The sequence below is a fragment of the Danio aesculapii genome, chromosome 15, assembly GCF_903798145.1.
Source record: "Danio aesculapii chromosome 15, fDanAes4.1, whole genome shotgun sequence".
Taxonomy (NCBI): Eukaryota; Metazoa; Chordata; class Actinopteri; order Cypriniformes; family Danionidae; genus Danio; species Danio aesculapii.
Window position 1 is genome coordinate 25,863,464 of NC_079449.1, and position 21,979 is coordinate 25,885,442.

At 36.6% G+C, this 21,979-nt stretch overlaps 1 protein-coding gene across 1 annotated transcript in view; it reads right to left on the minus strand.

Moving 5' to 3' along the window:
- The window catches only part of grik4 (glutamate receptor, ionotropic, kainate 4), a 624,478-nt gene that overhangs the window by 453,790 nt on the left and 148,709 nt on the right, over positions 1–21,979 (minus strand). Inside the window, exon 2 of the mRNA XM_056473804.1 lies at positions 633–790. The gene's annotated coding sequence lies outside the window, so the exon portion shown is untranslated. The remainder of the gene's footprint in view (positions 1–632; positions 791–21,979) is intronic.

Here is a 21,979-nt window from a genome sequence, read left to right on the forward strand (position 1 = left end):
TTCAAATTTACAGACACCTGGAAGTGTTATGAATCAACCTGGAAGAACAAATGTGTCTGTCTTTATCACCTTTATGCACACCTAATGCACAGACGTTATCTGGAGGTCAAAACTCCTCGCTCCTCCAGAAACAAAGTGTCTGTTAATAAGTTTTTGTTAATAAGCCTTTTATCCACAGCCTTCCTTGCTCATACTTACCAAGGGTGCCACTATTAATGGAGGACACTGTATAGTCATGTCCAAAAACTGGAAAACTTAATGACTAAAGACAGCCTTGTTCTCCTCTCTCTTCTACATTCTCTCTTTCACCCCAAGCAATAAATCTGTGCAACATTCATAATCACAATAATTCTGGCAGGCTCATATGGCTCTGTGCACACAGCATGGCAGGTTTCCAAACAAAAAAAAAAAGTAAAGTGCTGAAGCGGACAAGTGTTTGTTTGCAGTCCATCATTGTTTCCAAGCCTTGAAAAATGTAATGTCTGCGGTACAATTAGGCACATCAAACACTCCTTCACCTCGCCGGCACATTCATAAATATGCAACGGACAGTAATAGCCATCCAGAACGCATTCAAGACAAACAAGAAGAGGCTCCCACAGTAGAGAAGCTCATTACTATACATGTCGTACCTTTGATCTCCGGAGGCGTGAAGCTCTAATCCATCTTGAGGCTCTGGAAGTTGTTGGTGTACTATTGGGCTCTCAACTCCGGAGCAGCTCTCCACATCACAGAATCCCGTCCACTCAAAAACTGAACCCACCGGATGGGGCACTTGGGGATTGTCCTGCTGGAAGAACACACAGAACCAAGAATAGGTCAGGATTCAGGTGTCAAGAGACTGCCGGTGATTCTGGAGGATCTACAGTTGCTGATGTGCATGACAAGAGTGTAAATAAAGGAAACTGTCAATATTTACTCATTAAGATGCAAAATTATTCACATCATAACTTAAAAAAACAGAAATGTGTTATTTCCAATCTATACTAGTAACAAGAACATTCTAAAATGAGACATCATAAAATGCTGCAAAAACATAATTATGTGCACGAATAAAAGTATTGATGAATAAATTTCTAAAATACCTTTAAAAACAAGTTCAAGTTTAACAAGTTTTTTTTCTACTAGTTCTTTCTGGGGCTCAAAACTATAGATTCCTCAAACAATAAATAAATAAATAAATAAATAAATAAATAAATAAATAAATAAATAAATAAATAAATAAATAAAAAATAATAATAATAAAGAATCATGACAAAGATTAACAAAGACAAACATTTTAAAGAGACAATTCCCCCTGATCCTAGACATCTAACTCTAAATGTGTGTGTTTATTTGTTGACACCAGAACCCAACATCAGTTTGACGCTGTCCAATCTAAAATCAACCAAACACCAATGTCTAATGATGTTACAGCTTGACGTTGTGTGGATATTATCACTATGTTGTCAATCAGATGTTTTGCTTGCCATACCTGATGAATAAATGTATTTGAGTAAAAGTATTAAATAAAAGTATTTGACTTCAATATGACGTTGGTTTAAGATGTTGGCTTGACGTTGGATTTTGGTCACTTTCCAACACAACCTAAAATCAACCAAATATCAACATCATTTGACATCGTTACTGGACATCAAAATAGCCTGACCTTAGACACTGGCTAGACATTGAATTTTGATCACCCGACATCACGACCTAAACCTAACCTAATATTAGTGTCTTATGATGTTGTGTGCATGCTGGGAAGTTGCCTAGGAAAAAGATTCGGGAATCAAACTCTCTGCAGATACATGGGACAATTGTTGGACTTCAATGCAGTCATGCTCAGTCAACAGCAGAGACCAACTGATTCAATTAAAGGTCATACATTGTCCACACAACACTAAAGCCAAGCTACATAAAATCATTCCTTCTGTCTCACCAATGTGCAATGGATGCTGTAGCAGAGGACACAGTTGTTCACACCTTGTGGCTCTATCCCTTACTTAATAGATTCTGGACAAAAGTACAGTATTTGACTGGTATGCCAAGACTTATAGCAGACCTTTTTTACCAGATGCCGAACTTGCTATCTTTGGCTTCTCATAAAATAAATAATCTCTCCCTCAAACAATACAAGAGTCTGTAATGCAAGGCATGGTGGTGGCTAAAAGACTAGTGCTTAACAATTGGAAATCACCTTCACCCCCCTCATTTCAGAACTTGATTTCTTATGTGAAGACTGTTATTCAGATGGAGAGACTCAGATTTTTAAGGACTAGCTCCATAAAATTTTTTTTGGCTACTTAGGGTACATTTCTTTTTATTTTTTGACGAATCTTTAGTTCAAGAACAATCCAGTGACCCCTCTGAGGTTTAAGTCATATATCCTCTCTAGTTTTGATTGCATGTTTTGTGACTGCAATGTGTTTTTTATTTTTTTTTGTCCAAACTTTTTCTTATGAAGGGCCAAAAACAATCTTGATTGAGTGTGGTGGGCCAAAGGTAAATATACCAAACTCTATTACATTAAAGTTGCCATGAGTAATTTCCTAATTTATTTAATATATAAAAATAACTAGAAAACATTGCTTTATATTAATGAATGCAGTACATATCTTTTAACTTTATAATAAACTTTTTACAGTTAAAAATAATCCCATTTATAACAGAATAGATTTACACTGGTCGAGCTGCACCTGTGTTTGCCTTCATTTGCTCACTAATGTCTTCTGTATTGTCCTCCAAGTGTCGAGAGACAGTATTTCTATTTTTTAAAAATCAGATTAACATTTGATTAAAACATTTAACTACAGTTAGCTTAAAAAAAAGGTTACATAAAATTAGAAATGACGATTTCTGTTAAAGGCATTCACCATAACCTTTCCCATCATTCTCACTCTCTTCTCAGATGACATGGTGGGCCAAATCAAGGGTTACCATGGGCCAACTTTGGGCCCTAGTTTGGGCATCTCTGGTTGTGTCTCTTTTCTTTTTTGTTTTCTTTCATAATCTATTTTGTCTGACTTCTGACCCCGCAAGCCAAGACCAGTTACTCACTGAAGCTAAGCAGGGCTGCGTCTGGTCAGTACCTGGATGGGAGACCACATGGGAAGGGCCAGCAGGGGGCGCTCAACCTGTGATCTGTGTGTGGGGGACACTATACTGTCAGTGGGCGCCTTCTTTTAGATGATATGTTAATTTGAGGTCCTGACTCTCTGTGGTCATTAAATATCCCATGGCACTTCTCGTAAAGAGAGAATCGTCCCCATTCACTGAATTGGCTCTATCACTGTCTCTCCACTCCACCTATAGCTAATGAATGGTAAGTGCACTGGTGCTGTCGTCCTATGGCTGCCATCGCATCATCCAAATGGATGCTGCACACTGGTGGTGGATTGGAGAGACCCCCTTCATGATTGTGATGCCCTATGTGTGTATGGCCATACACGATAAATGCACTATATGAATACAAAAAAACTTACTCACCTACTAACTAACTAAAAAATAAAAATCCTAACCATTTACTCATCCTCAAATAGTTCTTAACTTTGACCCTAAAACAAAAATGACTCTTTGACCCTAAAATAAAAAATGTAAGACAAAAAAACAAGTGATATTTTAAGGGAATATTCTTAACTTTTTTCTGCATATAGGAAAAGTCATAGCATATAAACACAAGGCTGAGTAAACACGGGCTGTTTTTATTTTTGGGTGATCTATCCCTTGAAATACTTGGCACAAGCAAACTGCATTACCGCCTTGAAACAGATCTGGCAAGTCCTGCAATCAAGCAATGCAAATACTTCTGTTAAAACTTTCGAATACATGGAGTTGTTACATAACCACAAAAATATGCGCTGTGTAACTCAAAATGACCTTTCACAATCAATGCTGAAGTAAAGCACTTTAAATTAAGCATCCGGACAGAGTCTGCCATATAAGCAAGGCTGAGTGATTGTTCAATTTCATTTCATTTCCTTACATTTCATATGTAGCTTTTGCTTTCAAAATGTCCTTGTTTAATCTTTTCCCTTTCCTCTGCATCAGAATGACATTTTCCAGCTCTGCATATTTTATCTGTCCGCCATTCAACATTTTATTGTGAGGGGAAACATGCAAACTCAAATCTCACTACTCTAAAAGATAAAAAAAGAAAAAATAAAGTCTCATCTTATTTTTGCATTGCAAATTATTCTTAGTTCACCCAAATGAAAGTCATGTCATAATTTACTCACTCACTTATTTCAATCCTGCCGAAGTTTCTTTCATCTGTTGAACCTAAAGTAAGATATTTGGAAAAATATTGGCAAAACGACACCCACTGACTATAACGGCACCCAATGCCATAGATGATGAAAAAAAAAAAATACTATGAAACTAATTGGCTTTTTATGTTCCAACATTCTTCAAAATATCTTATTTTGTGTTCAACAGAATAAATAAGGTCTGGAACTATACTTCAGTAAATGATAAGTAAATTTCCATTTTGGGTAGAATTATCCCTTAATAGAGAAATTGGACACCCGTTTGCATTCTAAACATGACTGCACCATGACTGCACAATATTGCCAGATAATTTTACACTAAATGATAAAGTAAATGTCATTTACAAGATGACCATTAATGTAACCTTACTGCATGTTAATGTTGCCCTTTCTCAGACGAGGATTAAAACTGCTCCCGGTGATGACCCAGCCATTTATTGCTAGCATAACAACCACCTGAGGATTCATCACAACTCTTGTCAAAAAAGCAGAAAGAGTAACTGGAGAGCCAAGCTTATGTAAGTGCCATTTAGCATCCCGGTTTAATCACATATCTGAGATTATAAAGTACTACAGCCTATAAAACCCACATGCTAACAGTGCACAGCTAATGGCCTGTTTAGTAACTAAACAGCCACTGAACATTTTTTTCTCCTGTTTCAACTCTGAAAATACAGAAACTGAACAGGCAATTAGGCAAATCCTAACATTAGTTATTATGTGGAATATAATTTTAAGGGATACAAGTCATTTACAATATATGATATACTTGCATTGCATAATTTTTTATAATTTATATGATTCATTTTCATATTGATAATAATAATAATCATCAATAAATAACAATGTTCATCATTTCAGCATATTAAATGAAGTGTAATATAATATAATATAATATAGTATAATATAATATAATATAATATAATATAATATAATATAATATAATATAATATAATATAATATAATATAACACTTGGGCAGCACGGTGGCTCAGTGGTTAGCACAAAAACGTTTGCTGGTTTGAGTCCCAGCTGGGCCAGTTGGCATTTCTGTGTGGAGTTTGCATGTTCTCCCTGTGTTGGTGTGGGTTTGCTCTGGGTGCTCCGGTTTCCCCCACAAGTCCAAAGACATGGCTACGGGTGAATATTAAAACAAAATTGGCAGTAGTGAATGAGAGTGTGAATGTGAGAGTGTATGGGTGTTTCCCAGTACTGGTTTGCGGCTGGAAGGGTATCCCCTGCGTAAAACATTTGCCGGAATTGTTGGTGGTTCATTTCGCTGTGGCAATCTCTGATAAAAAAGGGACTAAGCCGAAGGAAAATGCATGAATAAATAAATGAATGAATAATATAATACTGTCATTATTATTAAAGTCCACATCAAATCAAAATGTGCTACAAATTTTGCTACATATCTTGCTATATATCTTCAGGTAAACAATTAATCCAATCCAAGTTAAATCCAAGTTTTTTTGGTATTCTTTATTCAAAATATGACAGTTTGCTTCCACTTTGGATTGAAAGTCCTTTTCTGATGATGTCAGTTTGACGACGGGTGAAATATGCATAGCAACGCCCCTTCAGCCATTATTTTGCTGTGTTAAAGATGAGAGAAGTACAAAAATAAAACTCCACCCTCTACTCATTTGGAAATATGTCATTGTACTGAAATAAAAGTCTGCACCAACATTTATAATAAAAATACATCTCCAGACATGATAAAATATATGTTCATGCATTATGATTATTGTAATTAACATTAATCACTTATATTAATGTGTATAATAATAATAATAATAATTATAATAATAATAATAATAATAATAATAACAATAATAATAATAATAATAATAATAATAACAATAATAATAATAATAATAATAATAATAATAACAATAATAATAATAATAATAATAATAATAATAATAATAATATAAGTTTAAAAAAAATGTACCAAACCAAGCTTATTATTTCACCAATAAAAACAGGTTTGGCTAACCTTAATTTCTCTCAAAATACATAAAAAATAACTAGAATTTTTTAACCATATGTTGTTTTATACAACCCAGGCTCATTCTGAAAACGTAGCCCTATATACACATTTCAAAAGAGCGCCAAATACATCACAGAACCTATGTTTTTTTTTTTTTTGCATTTTTTGTTTTCGCGAATGCATCAGAGGCCGCTGTGTACACTTTTTCAAATCTCAAACTTCTCTCGTGAGCGCCATTCGCACCTGCTGTTCTCGCATAAATCCACCAGAAGCCGCTGTCGACTAACTGATTGACCAACCGATACCTCCACCCACCCCCTTCCCTAAAACCAACCGACAGTGTTTTGAAAAGCAATTCAGAAAAAGAAAAGCCCTCATGGCAGCCTAATTAGTTCAAAGTTTTCAGATTTTGCCACATCCTCACCCTGTTATTTACTTGTTTGTTAAATTTTTTAGCATTTGTTTTTGTCTTACACACTTTCAGGAATTGTTCTTTGTCGGACTCGAACCCTGACGTCATAGTCAACTTCGCTCTGCGTCTCAAATCCTCCGACGTACGTGACGAACCACTGGGCAAAATGGCAACAATGGGAAAGCCATCCACATGGTAAGCGGTCAGCTGGTAAGCGCTAAAAGAAACGGCGTCATACTGCTCCGCAGCGTTCGTTTTAAAGGCAATTTCAGCCATACGTTCCTCTGGCTCCATAATTTGTGATCTGCAGAAATGTATATATGGCTATGTTTTCAGAATGAGCCTATGATGGTTTTATAATCTACTTTTTATATTGGTTTTATAAGTTACTGATTACCATATACTGTGATAGTGTGGTCAAGAAACTTCAAGTGCCACCTTTGGCCATTTATTAGCATTACTAACCAACTCTCGATGAAAATAAAAAAAAAAAGAAGAATATTCCATCTGATCATTTCACTTAGAAACCCCCATATCCTAAGGTGCTGCTTTTAATCTTTCACATCTTGCCAGGTCTCAAGGGAGAATCCTAATTTTCTTTCTATAACCACCCATTTCAAGGCTCTTTCCCTCGCAAAAAAAAATGTTTTAATTTGTCTGCAAAAAAGATCAGAGGGGCCGAGCTACACAAAACTTTCATAAACCTTGCACAATCCGACACATCAAATGAAAAATCTCTCACATGAAAACAGTTTAAGAAGATTGAAGGCATAAAGCCTGTCTTTTTTATCCTTAGGCAGGAAGTGGCAGTTTGCTTAGTTCTCCTGCAGTGCCACCTTCCCACTCAGCAATGTAGAAAAGCGGCTCTCTTTCTCTTCCTCTACACCTCGAACCACCAGCGGAAACACATCGGAGTCAATGAAGCATCCCGACTGTCCCTGCGCTCACTGAAGATAAAAAGTTCTGCCAGTGGCTGAGGGGCTGGAGAAACGACAGCAGTGTGGGATGTTGGGAAAGCAGACCATATAATACAACACTATAGAAGTAATGAAGCTGTGATATATATATTCAAGAGGGAGGGAAATTCATGTCCACACAGCCGTGGGGAGAATCTGCTGGCTGCGTGGGACCATCGAGAATTTATTCAGTGCCTCTAGAGTGCATAAGTTGGGATGTTTATTTTGCTAGTCCTTTTAGTGGGATTAGTACTGTATACGGAAAGACTTCATTTCATAAATCGAATGGCCTTGGTTCAATTGGCTTTTTTTGATGCCAAGTGGTTGTTAAATGAAGGAAAGCTGCACGAATGTGCTTTGACTGGCATAAATGACACTCTGAAAGCAAAGTGTCTTTGAGGTTTGGAGATGAAATCAGCTCTCATTCTTTGCGGTGGGTTTTGGTGTCTGATTGAAAAGCTTCGGGAAATATCTGCAGGGTGGAATGGAGCTTATACGCTCTATGACTTCTTTTAGCTGTATAACGTGGAATGTCTTCGATAACTGAATAAAACAAAGTATAAAAGTTAATCAACGCAAACTTTGAAGTAAGCTTTAGCAACCCCAGTCTAAAGTTTAATGAAGCTGAAAAAGTTTGAATCGGTTAGATTTGATAGATGCATTGGGTGGTGGCTAGGCTAAGTTAGGCGGCTTATCGAGTTTATGACACTTCTATCATGTTTACAGCTAAAATTATCACATTGCTAGCACTATTTACATGCTGCTAGTGTGTTTGACATGATCCTAGCATATATTATCAGGTTACAAGCATATTTCCAGCATGATTTAACTCACTGCTTCCAGGTTTTATTACAGTGCCAACATGATTAAGTGACTATTTAGCATGTATTACCACACTTGTAGTATGGTTTACAACCTTCAGAATATTTAAGAGTAGGATTTGGCACATGCTATCCAGGTTTAAGCACATTGCTAGCATGTTTTTTAGTATTCTAGATTAACATACTGGTCTACATACTGGTAGTTTGATAACTCCTGCTAACAATGGGCTAAGACTTGCCAGAAGTTTTATCATTCTAGCAGCGTACTAAAACATGGTATCATTCAGTCATTCATTTTCCTTCGACTTAGTATCTGATTTATCAGGGGTTGCCACAGTGGAATGAACCGCCAATTACTCAGCATATGTTTTACGCAGTGGATGCCCTTCCATCCACAATCCACTACTGGGAAATAAAACATGGTATCTGTATGTTAAACAATGCAAGAAACATTCTGATAAAATCAATCCTAAGATGTTCAGCAAATTGCTAGCATATTTCTAGCTTGAATAAACACTGCTAGTATGGTACAATCTTAGCATGTTTCTAATGCCATTTTACACACTTCTGGCATGTTTAGCACATTTCTAGCATGTTTCTGAGGAGGAGTTAGCATTCTGCTAGAATGGTTTCCCTACTGGCACACATTCATTACAGAAACGTTAGTGTTTACACCTGAAAGACATTTTTTTAAGCATCTGCAATACAAACAGGAAAAAGTGGAATTTGGGGCATTTAATAATCAAGACATTTGTGTTGCCCGTTACATTACAAACAACAGGAGAGGGCAAAATCTTTAGCAGGATACCACTCCTTCTCATACTTCAGCCTCCACATCAAAGTTACTGAAAGCAAGGTCATGGTGCTTCAGGATTGGCCAGCCCAGTCACCAGACAGACAAAGATAAAGGAGGAGGCGTTGAAAATTAATCCAAATAATCTTGATGAACTCTGGGAGTCCAGCAAAAACACTTTCTTTGCCATTCCAGATGACTTTATTAGTAAGTTATTTGAGTCATTGCAGAGGTGTATGGATGCACACATTTATCACAGAAACGTTAGTGTTTACATCTGAAAGACATTATTTTGGAGCATCTGCAATATGAACAGGAAAAAGTGGAATTTAGGAGAAATAAATAACAGAAATAAAATAAAATTCAGCAAATGAAACAAATTGCAAACTGCCCTAAATGAGCTGTATTATCTACTGAAGAACATGTCATTCCTTGCCTGACAAGCAAACATTTTGTTTCCCCAATCAAACATTTAGAATTTACAGATATGTTCATTAGGCTTCGGAAGCAAACTCGTATGAAGGCAATTAAGGTAATAGCTGTAATGGGGAAAAATCCTGGCGTGTTGTCGTGATGAATAATACATTGGTATTCATGCTGTTGTTCCACTTGAAGGGGATTTAGAGCAGATTAAAGTTAATCTAACGGATCACATTTGCCTGTTCCTTATCAAACATGCAGAACGCATTAGCATTGTCTCAATGAAAACGGCGATTTCTGATTAGACAAAATTAAACTCCATGTTTGATATATACATTCTCCTGGGGAGATTTGGGTATTGTATCACTATTTGAATGACTGTATATCAGTTAAAGAACGTGGTAGTGTGTATGTGTCCTTCACAGTATTTTAGTCATCCAGATTTCCAACAGATACTCTACTGATGATAAGATTTTTTGTTGTTGTTTTATTGTTTTCTATTATCTTTTTGGTAACACTTTAGTTTCCCTTCAGTTTAGTAACAATTTACTACTAGCTTATTACCTGACTATTTATAGGATAATAACTGTTTATTAGCTCTTATAAAGTATGATATTTTTCACATCACTAATCCAACCCATTACCTAGCTACTACCTTACTATTAAGCAGCTAATTAGTAGTTTATTGAGCTAAAATTCTTAGTTAATGTTTTGTTAGTAGAATAAATTGTATATTAAAATGGTGTTCAATAAAAAAAAAAAAAACTTTTTTTTTTTATAGATTTTTGAAAGATTTCTATAAAACACTGATGAGAATTCAGCTTTGTCGTCACAGGAGTTAAATACATTTTAAAGAATACAAAAGTATACACCTGACAAAAATCTTGTCATCAATCCCAGTTGTAAGAGCAACAAATAATAACTTGACTTCTAGTTGATCACTTGGAAAAGTGACAGAAGGTAGATTTTTCTGATGAATCATCTGTTGAACTGCTCCCAATCATCACAAATACTGCAGAAGACCTATTGGAACCAGCATGGATCTAAGATTCTCACAGAAATCAGTCAAGTTTGGTGAAGGAAAGATCATGATTTGGGGTTACATTCAATTTGGGAGATGTGAGAGATCTGCAGAGTGGATTGCAACATCAACAGCTTGAGTTATGAAGACATTTGTGCTGCCCATTACATTACAAACCACAAGAGAGTGCAAAGATGAATCCAAGGAATCTTGATGAACTCAGAGAGTCCTGCAAGAACGCTTTCTTTGCTATTCCAGATGACTTAAGTTATTTGAGTCAATGCTGAGATGTATGGATGCAGTCGTCCAAGCTCATGGGAGTCATACACAATATTAATTCTTTTTCCACTGCACCATGACTCTATATCCAATACTGTACATTATTTGTGTTAAGTGACAAGACTTTTGTCTAAGCAAAGTCAGACCTTACTGTCCTAATTAAATTATTAAAAATCAAGGCATCATCATATTTTATTTTGGTAAAATAAGCGTAATCTAGAGGTCTCTGCCTTTCATATCAGCCACTTCTGATACCAAATGATCAATAGATGTCAAGTTATTATTTGTTTTTCTAAAACTTGGATAAGCGACAAGACTTTTGTCAGGTAGTGTATATTAAAGTACTATATTAAAGTAACAGTTCTATTAAATTGTAATACTATTTCACAATATAAAATACTATTTCACTGTATTTTTCATCAAATAAACGCAACATTGGTGAGTATAAGAGATTTCATGTTTTAGCATGGATTAAAAAATGCATGTAAATAAAAAATGAGTAACATGTTTAATATGCAGTTTTGGTTTTGGTTATGCATGAAAATGAATGCTAACCCAATTTCTAGATTTTACAACTTTATTCACTTTTGAAAGACTCTCCAAGAAAGCCTTTAAAAGTTACTGGTAAATAAACAAAGCAAATAAAAAGGGCCTTTGTGCACACAGTAGTAACATGAAATGCAAATGCATTGTAATGACGTCTTTGCTTGTTTAATGCTTAGCAGTGATTCTAATGACTGCACAGTCAAAAATAATTGCTACATCTGTAATCCCAGAGACAGTCCACTTCTTAATGAGTTTCTCAGCAGACACAGGTGTTCATTCACACATTTAGAGCAGGGCAGAACATGAAGAGGGCCAGACAGACAGACTCCTCCGCTGGCCACATTTAGGTTATCACTTCATTGCTGGCATGTTTTGATTTGAGCTCATTCACAGTTGTCAGAAACCGTACTGACACCTCACTTCAACCAGGCAATTAACAACAACCAACACACACTTTCACAGACGTGAGGGGAAATAAAAGAACACATAAAATAACTTTATATATAAAATAACTCAGTACGTACTACAACTGATTAAAAACTACTGAAGCTGTGGCGTACATCAGAGGTTTATGCACCTTTTGATGCTAAGGATTCACCAATGTGATGATGGTCTTGCAATCTTACCATGTTTACGCATGCAGTTGTTTTACTCCTTGAGATGTGTACTATGAGTTGTGTGGTTAGTCTTTCAATTTCCATTTTAATGTTCAGCACGTTGGTCTGCTGCTTGGTGGTTGAATAAATAAATGAATGAATGTTTATGAAAAAAACTTTTATTTTTAGCTGATATATTATCGCATAGAATAGTATTTTGGATTTGTTTTGTCTGAACTATATGGTCACGGTCTAAAGTCTGTGAATCCAAGTGCAAGTGAAGATGTATTAAACACCTGAGGTCGCAGATGAACAGGTGCAATAAATTACAAAAACAAAAAATTTGGACATTAAACTGCCGAATGGTGTCGCCGAAATGAATGCTGCGATAAGTCCCATAGACAGCCAAGACCAGGAAGAGTAGCACATACTATAGGAGGAAGTCCAGAGCATAACTCGCCACAGAGAGTCCTGACGAAGACACAGATGACCCTATCATACACCTGGCACAATATTTTCATACCAGTGCAACCCTAATTTTCACGTTTAGCGTTGTTTAAATAGCAAATCCATTTGCACTATTTTGTGGATGGGTACAGAAACTCTGTACTTTATCTGTATCGGTGCTACATTATAAAAGACCGAAGTATCGATAAGCTCTGACGTTAATGGTTCTGCTGGTGGTACTGGAAAATTATTGCTGAATAAACATTACCTGCAGTAGCATAATTTAACTGACACACGCACTCAGTGTGCACACATAGATCTCGACACAGATTCGCACGCACACACAGCTCGTAAGCTTGCGGACTGCGGAGTGAACCAAACAGGTTGTATTTGGGCAAACAATGCCCGTTGCAACCAGTTGTTTTCTTGTATAAGCAGAAACGCAAGCAATCTGGCTGCAGAAACTGCAGAAAGTTTTTAACTGCCTAACTACTAACGGTAACGTTACATCATCCTACGTTAAAGAAAAATCATAAACATCTCATTTAACTGCATTTTGCAACTCAAAGAGGGTATTTCCAACTGCATGGAGCACAATAAACCAAGAAAGATCCTGACTTCTGCCAGAAAAGTCAAACATGTTGATTTTCTCTCTAGAAGAACGATTAAAAACTGAGAGTCACTTTCCTTCAAATTATTGTACATTCTTTTACAGGAAAAAAAACTATTTATTTGTTTTACAATTACTGGTTTTGTTTTATTTTACATTAAAACTTAATAATAAATAAATTAAAGTGTTGTTAATTCTGTTCAATTTGTTTTTTGTTTTTTCATAAAAACTTTTTTTAAAAACACAACAAAAAAAAAAAACGATAAGATAACCGTTAAAGTAATGAACCGATAAATGGTATTGATATAAGTAGTAATACCGTTAAATTCTTAGGGGTGTGCCGGTCTAGAAAGGAGATGTGTTAAGGCACATTGTTGGCACGTTGCTTTTTGAGGAACTGAAATGGAGCAAGCCATTGACCAACTGAAAGCTGGTCTAAAGTCTAGCGCAGAGCGCGTTAGTTATGCACCTATGCAGGTCCAATAATACACAAATATCTTCAAATACATAAAAAAACTATTCAAATGTTACAAAAAATATTATTTTCAACATAAATATAAAACCACTGCCTCCATGCCTTCTTCATGTTTTTTTTTTTTTTCAGTTTATTCATGACAATTTGCATTTGTATAATGTTATTATCATTAGCAGTATTGTTTATTTTATGCATATTTATACTTGTTTTAATGAATGAAGGAACAAATGAATTAAGGAAGGAACGAACAAACCGATGAATGAAGGAAAGAATAAGCAAACAATGGAAGGAACGAATATAGGAAAATCACTAAATGCACTACAGAATGTTACGTTTACACATCCCTACACAAACTGCATGTAAACGCATCAACCTTTCCCTGCGTAATACTAACTACCCACTACTCTTGAGTATTTTTAAAAAGTGAGTAAATAGTCAGTAAATCTTCATTTTTGGGTCAACTTCTACTTTAATACTAATGTTTAAAACACTTCAACGTAATGCATAAAGTAGCCTGTTGTTTATTCTTCCCCAACTCTTTTTTCCCATCCATTCCTACCACAAAACGTCCTGTCCAAATAAAAAAGTGCAGAATAGTCCAAAATGAAGCATGCAAAAATATAATCGAACACAGCGTCTCTATTAGATGAGATAAAACCATGACTCGATAAAGCCATTTCTCTTCGCACTTCAATTCCACAGTATATTTCCTACACACACGATTACCTCTTGCGCACATGCTCAGCATACGGCAATATATGAAATCCGAGTCACATTGAAAGCCCGGGCTGATTGTCACTGTTGTGTGGCGGTGTCATCAATCTTCATTGTTAATTCATAGAATGACACAATATAAGCCAGTGGAATGAATCCGGAGACCACCGGCCAATCTGCTGCGCATTGCCAGATTGACGGCCGGCGCAGAGAAGCCCTCCAGTTAGGAAGGAATACAGTTCACTATCAGCCCGAGCCATGACCCCAATTGAAGAGGCATATGCAATGTGCTGTGGATGGAGACCATACGGTGGGAAAAAGCCAAAGCCAGCTGCAGGGGAACGATAAAGCCATTAGAATTCATGGGCCGACTTAAAGCCTGTCGTTCCTCCGCAGGTGGATGTGACTGAATGCGTTACCTAACACAAAGAAAAGCCAATGCTACAATGCACAAACACAGTCATCAACTCCAACACGCGACGAGGATCTGGAAACGGTGATGTCGATGTGTGGATGGCGCACCGGGAGCCTCTGATGAACTACCGCTTTGATTGGAACAGAGAAGACAGAGGCAGGCAGAGATGGAGAGGCCGGCCAGTTAGCACAGATCAATTTCCAAAAGCAATAGCTCAGCACTTCTGGGCAAACAACACCTAATTCTGCTGCGTGCAGGGAGTATTTGGAGCAGCACTTCGCCTGACATCTGCAACTTGTCGTGACATATTGAATTGCGAGGTAAAATGTCTCAGTCAGTGGAAAAAAACAACAGAATTATTTTCGTGTTTCTGTCTATTCGATGGTTAAGTCCTACGTCACGACACGCAGTTTCTGGGTTTAAATGCTCTCTTTGATGCCAAAAGCAAACAATAGGTACTAATATATGCTCATGGTGTGATGTAATACTATTGAATATCCTAATCATTATTTCCATGGCTAATCTCAGAGCGTCAGAGGGTGATTCATCTTTTAGAAATCGTTTAAATGTTGGTGTCTGAGATGCAGAGACTTCATAAGAGATCGGTTTTAATGACTAAAAAGTGGTCATAAACAGCTATTGAGATAAGACGAGAATAGAGGCTTGGACCAGGAAACTGACACATCACAACTTAAAGGCAAAGTTCACCCAAAACTGAAAATTCTGTCATCATCAGCTGTTTCCGTCCAAAACTGCAAATTCTATTCAAACCAAGAATTCATTCATTAATTTTCCTTCAGGTTATTCTCTTTTTCAGAGGTTGCCACTGTGGAATGAACCGCCAATTATTCCAGCATATGTTTTACGCAGCTGAAGCCCTTCCAGTTGCAACCCAGTACTGGGAAATACCTATACATACTCATTCACACACACACTCATTCACTACGGCCAATTTAGTTTATTTAATTCATCTATAGCACATGTCGGAAACCAGAGCACCCAGAGGAAATCAATGCGAACACGGGAAGAACATGCAAACTCCACAAAGAAATGCCAAATGGCCCAGTCGGGACTCGAACCAGTGACCTTTTTGCTGTGAGACGACAGTGTTAACCACTGAGCACCCGTGCCGCCTAAATATTTGCAAATAAAGCACCATTTCCATCTAATTAGTCAAAGGGATCAAATTTAGGACTTTCTTAATAACTGCCACAAAATAGTCGCAAAAACAGAAAAATTGAATATGCTGTGGTAGAAGAAGTCACTGAGGGCTTTTTTTATTAAATTACTTGTACCTCAGAAGATGAAACTCTACAAACGGATGAGACCAATCTTTGGGACTGCAGCAGCTCAAGACTAGGAGATCTGGGAGGTAATATTACTGAACTACTTTGATGATGTACTTTGGTTAAGGAATTTTAGAATGACCAAAACAACATTTAAGATGTTGTGCAATGTGGTCTGCAGAGGTGGGTATTAATGAATAGCATTTACTTGAGTAAAATTGTTGGGTAACGGGTACTTTTTGAGTACATTTAAAGATGTGTACTTTGACTCTTACTCAAGTAGATTTTTCGAGAAAAATCATTACTCTACACGTTACATTTGGTGGCATTCCTCCGTTACTGTCAAATGATAATAAATATGATCCAAATGATATGTATGCAAATATCACGAGGCGCCGCATTGCGTCACATGTGCGCCTGTGTTGGAATGAATTGTCGAGGAAGCTGAAGTTGAGGAAGATGTGCTGTTTATACTGCGGTCATGCCATGTTGCCATCTGCGATTCCGAGAAGGGCGGTCATGCTGTCTGTGTAGTAAGTTTATTAGACCAGGTTTAGTTTTAATAACAAGTTTCTAATGGCTGATTTGATGACAGTATATAATAGTGATAATAGTGACAATAACTGACCCAGCCGAGGCTTGAACTAGTGACCTTCTGCTGTTAGGCAAACATGCTACCCACTGCGCCTCTCTTTTTTAATGATCAATATTCTTAAAAACCAAACAGGTTTGGAATCACTTCAGGGTGATTCACAGTGAGTAAATTTTCATTATGGTGTTTACTGTCCCTTTAATAAGCGGATAGATGTTGGGATTGTTTCTCCTCTTTAGGTAAGATTACACTGAATTCACAAATATGTATCATCAAAACGATGAGAGGAGTTATGTTCACTAACTCGAAGGTCTCCTGTGAAATCGCATACTGTGATAGCAATATATTATCTTTTCTCATTTATTTTGACCTTTGTCGACCGCAGCTAAAGCTGAACTTCTCTTTGCGCTGCTTGGTGCTCTTTCATTATGTATATAGACCTCTTTGATAAGTTTCTAAGTAAAATCTCAATTGGTTCAAGGGCTGTGCTAACATTCCTAAAATTTGTAAAGGAGAATGTGCAGTCAGTCAGTCAATATCACAAAATAAACCAAGGCAGGGTCAATCTTTTTGGGTACAATTTGGGATAATAGACGTAACCTAATAAATTAAATATGTGGACATCAAATACTGACTTTGGTTGATACTATCTTATAATTCATTCATTCATTTTCTTGTCGGCTTAGTCCCTTTATTAATCTGGGATCGCCCCAGCGGAATGAACCGCCAACTTATCCAGCACATGTTTTACGCAGCGGATGTCCTTCTAGCTGCAACCCATCTCTGGGAAACATCCACACACGCTCATTCACACTCATACACTACAGACAAATTAGCCTCCCCAATTCACCTGTAGCGCATGTCTTTGGAGCATGGGGGAAACCGGAGCACCCGGAGGAAACACACTCGAATGCAGGGAGAACATGCAAACTCCACACAGAAACATGAACTGACTCAGCCGAGGCTCGAACCAGCGACCTTCTTGCTGTGAGGCGACAGCACTACCTACTGCGCCGCTGCATCGCCTATCTTATAATTGTTTCTGTATAATATTACTTAATGCTAAGAAGAAAAGCTAGTCAATGTAGCAACAATAAAACTGCAACTTTATTACGGTATACTAAGTTTGAAGCCCTTATAGAATGATAGAATGAAAAAAATTGGCTAAAACAATGACAGACAGAATGATAAAAATAGTAGGTGAAATAACAAATTAAGGATTTAATGATAGATATAATAAAATGACAGATGTAATGATACAAAAGATAGATGAAATGATGAAACAATAGACAGAATGCCTGCTAGAATGATAGACAGGGCAAAAGATAGAATGAAGAAAATGTGTATGGAATAAATGAAATGGAAAAATGGAATTATGAAATTATAGAATGATGAAATGACAGATGACACGATGAAATGACAGATGGAATGATAAAAATAGACTCATGAAACAACAGAACGGCACAGAATGATAGATTGGACAGCAAAAAGATGAAAGATAAAACGAGAGAAGAGGAATAGTGATGTATGCAATGAAAAAAATAGATGATGCGATGAAATTGTAAGATATGACGATGAAGTGACAGATGAAACAAGATGATGGCATGATTAAACATTAGATGTAATAACAGAGAATGATATAAGCACAAATAAAAAGATAAAAATCAATGCAATTAAAGATTAAACAATGCAAAGATGAAATGATATACTGGCTCAAGGGGAAATACACACACACACAAATACACATCTAAACAAAGCAATAAGAAATAGAATGATGGGATGACAGGTGGGGCTATAAAATGATTGACAGACTCATGAAATTATAAGATGACACAGAGAATGATTGACAGGACAACAAACAGAATGAAAGACAAAATTACCGTATGATGAAATGATGTATCCAAAGAAAAGTATATAGAATGAAAAAATGACAGATAGATATGAAGATAATATGACAGATGGAACTGTAAAAATAGAATCATGATAAAAACAACACATAATGCTAGGGCACAAAAATGATGATGATGAAATGATATATGAATTTGATCAAAAATAGGAATGGGATAATGAAAGTATGGACATGATTAAATGACACATAGGACAGTTATCTATCTATCTATCTATCTATCTATCTATCTATCTATCTATCTATCTAGTGATAATTGGTTAGGACAGAATAATAATTATTATCATATCATTGACAGACAGACAGACAGAGAGACAGACAGACAGACAGACAGACAGACAGACAGACAGACAGACAGACAGACAGACAGACAGACAGACAGACAGACAGACAGACAGACAGACAGACAGACAGACAGACAGACAGACAGACAGACAGACAGACAGACAGACAGACAGACAGACAGACAGACAGACAGACAGACAGATAGATAGATAGATAGATAGATAGATAGATAGATAGATAGATAGATAGATAGATAGATAGATAGATAGATAGATAGATAGATAACTGTCCTATGTGTCATTTAATCATGTCCATACTTTCATTATCCCATTCCTCTTTTTGATCAAATTCATATATCATTTCATCGTCATCATTTTTGTGCCCTCGCATTATGTGTTGTTTTTATCATGATTCTATTTTTACAGTTCCATCTGTCATATTATCTTCATATCTAGATAGATAGATAGATAGATAGATAGATAGATAGATAGATAGATAGATAGATAGATAGATAGATAGATAGATAGATAGATAGATAGATAGATAGATAGATAGATAGATAGATAGATAGACAGACAGAAAGACAGACAAACAGAAAGACAGACAGACAGACAGACGACAGACAGACAGACAGACAGACAGACAGACAGACAGACAGATAGATAGATAGATAGATAGATAGATAGATAGATAGATAGATAGATAGATGCAGTTTCTTGCTGTGGCTGATTTAAATGCTGAAACCTTGGAAACATATCTCTGAAAGCTCTACTTCTGTAAATATTCAATTATTAATATTATCGGTTTTATACCACATGTATTTTGTTGTACAAACACTTCTCCACGCTATGCATTGCTTACACGCTATGCTGGTGGTGTAACAAAAATGCTAGTTTTGCTATTACTTGATACAAATTGCCTCATCTAATACATTTTCCTCATATGTGCATTAAGATTTGAAATGTACATTATGTAAATTTACTAATGTAAAATATGTACGTTAGTACAATTTTAATGTCAAAATGCTTTAAATTAAATAATTAAATGTTAAAGTAAATGATTACAAAAATAAGACATTAATTTTCTGGTGTTTTGGGGCTTTCTGTAACACTTTTGATTAAGTCACAATTGGTTTGGACAGAAAAATAAATATCATCATGCCTATTATTTGTAGTACTTTCAAAGCAATTGAAACTACCCCTACGATATGTACAACAAGAAAGAAAAAGCTAGAGTTTTCACTGCGTATATTCTGTGGAAGGATGACAAAAAAATCACAAAGAAGTTTGTGTCTAATGCTCGGCCTTACACACAACAGCAAATGATATTCCAGCAGCTGTGTGAAGTGAATGAATGTGCTGGTTTGCATTATCACTGGTGACAGGTACAGTAAAGTTTGAAATATAAATAACATGTCTGTTGTCTTAAGATGCATCAATTACACCAGTTTAGCACTTTCTTCTTCTTGAATGTTAAAACAGTCCTCATATGAGTTGCCAGTCACTGCAATGGAGCGCAGTATATAAAGTACATACAGTGGGTACGGAAAGTATTTAGACCCCCTTAAACGTTTCACTCTTTGTTATATTGCAACCAATATTGACAGAAAAGCACAGAATTGTTGACATTTTTGCAGAAAACCTGAAATATCACATGGTTCTAAGTCTTCAGACTCTCTCTTCAGTATTTAGTAGATGCCCCATTTTGATCTAACACAGTATTTTAATAAGTCTTATTGGGAATGATTCAACAAGATATTCACACCTGCATTTGGGGGGGGGGGGGATCCTCTGCCATTCCTCCTTGCAGATCATTTACAGTTCTATCAGGGTGAATGGTAAACGTTGGTGGACAGCCATTTTTATGTCTCTCCAGAGATGCTCAATTGAGTTTAAGTCAGGGTTCTGGGGGGGCCATTCAAGAGTTGTTGTAAAGCCACCCTTTCATTTTTTGGCCATTGTCTTGTTGAAAGGTAAACATAGCACCAGAGGTATATAGCACTCTGCAAAAGTTTTTTTTTTTTTTTTGGTTTAGGATATCCCTGTATGTGGCCGCATTCATTTTTCATTCATCTTTGGATTCTTTTTTACCTCTCTCACCAAGGCTCTTCTCCCCCGATAGTTCAGTTTGGACAGACGGCCAAGGATTTAAGGATTATGGAGGCTACAGTGCTCTTAGGAACCTTAAGTGCAGCAGAAATTTTTTTGTAACCTTGACCAGATCTGTGCCCTGCCACAATTCGGTCTCTGAGCTCTTTAGTCAGTTCATTTGGCCTCATGAATGTCACTTGCTCTGATATGCATTGTGAGCTGTAAGGTCTTATATAGACAGGTGTGTGGCTTTACTAACCAAGTCCAATCAGTATAATCAAACACAGCAGGACTCAAATAAATCATCTCAAGGATGATCAGAAGAACAGCACTTGAGTTAAACATAGAGGCTGCGTCCAAAACCGCCTTCTTCTCAGTAGGTACTGCATTTGAATTTAAACGTACTACTCTGCCATTAGAAAAGTACGCTCTATTCAGTATGAATGTAAGAAGTATGAATGGAATTCGCTTCACTCCCGTTAATTAATTCTTTCGCGGGGCATCATAGGACAGCGTAGCATGCATGGGATGCGCACTTCAGAATCTCGCCGGAGACAGTAAGTCATTCGGGTACTTCTCGCATACTGATTTTCGAATTCTATGAATTCGGATGTATCGGCTCGCATAACGATTTAGCGTACGATTTAAGCGTACTGTATAGTATGGAAGTACTGTATGCGGTTTCGGATGCAGCCAGAGTGTCAGCAAAGGGTCTGAATTCTTAGGACCAAAAACGTCAACAAGTCTATGTTATTGATTTTTTTTTTTTGCCAATATAGGGGTGCTGTGTGTACATTGAGGAAATAATTAACTTAAATGGCTTTAGCAAATGGCTGAAATATAACAAAGCGTGAAAAAGGGTCTGAATACTTTCCGTACCCACAGTAAATACAAGTATATGTGCATTAATTGTGTGATTCTCCAAGAGAACATCTTCATTAAAACACACAATAAATTCACTGCTAAACAAGTGAATAAACAAACAAAGAAAAAAAGGGTAAAAAGACAATGACAGGCTGAAGAGTCTGGAGCCAAGGAAAAAGAATTAGCTTGCTGGGCCTCTAACCAGAAAAAAA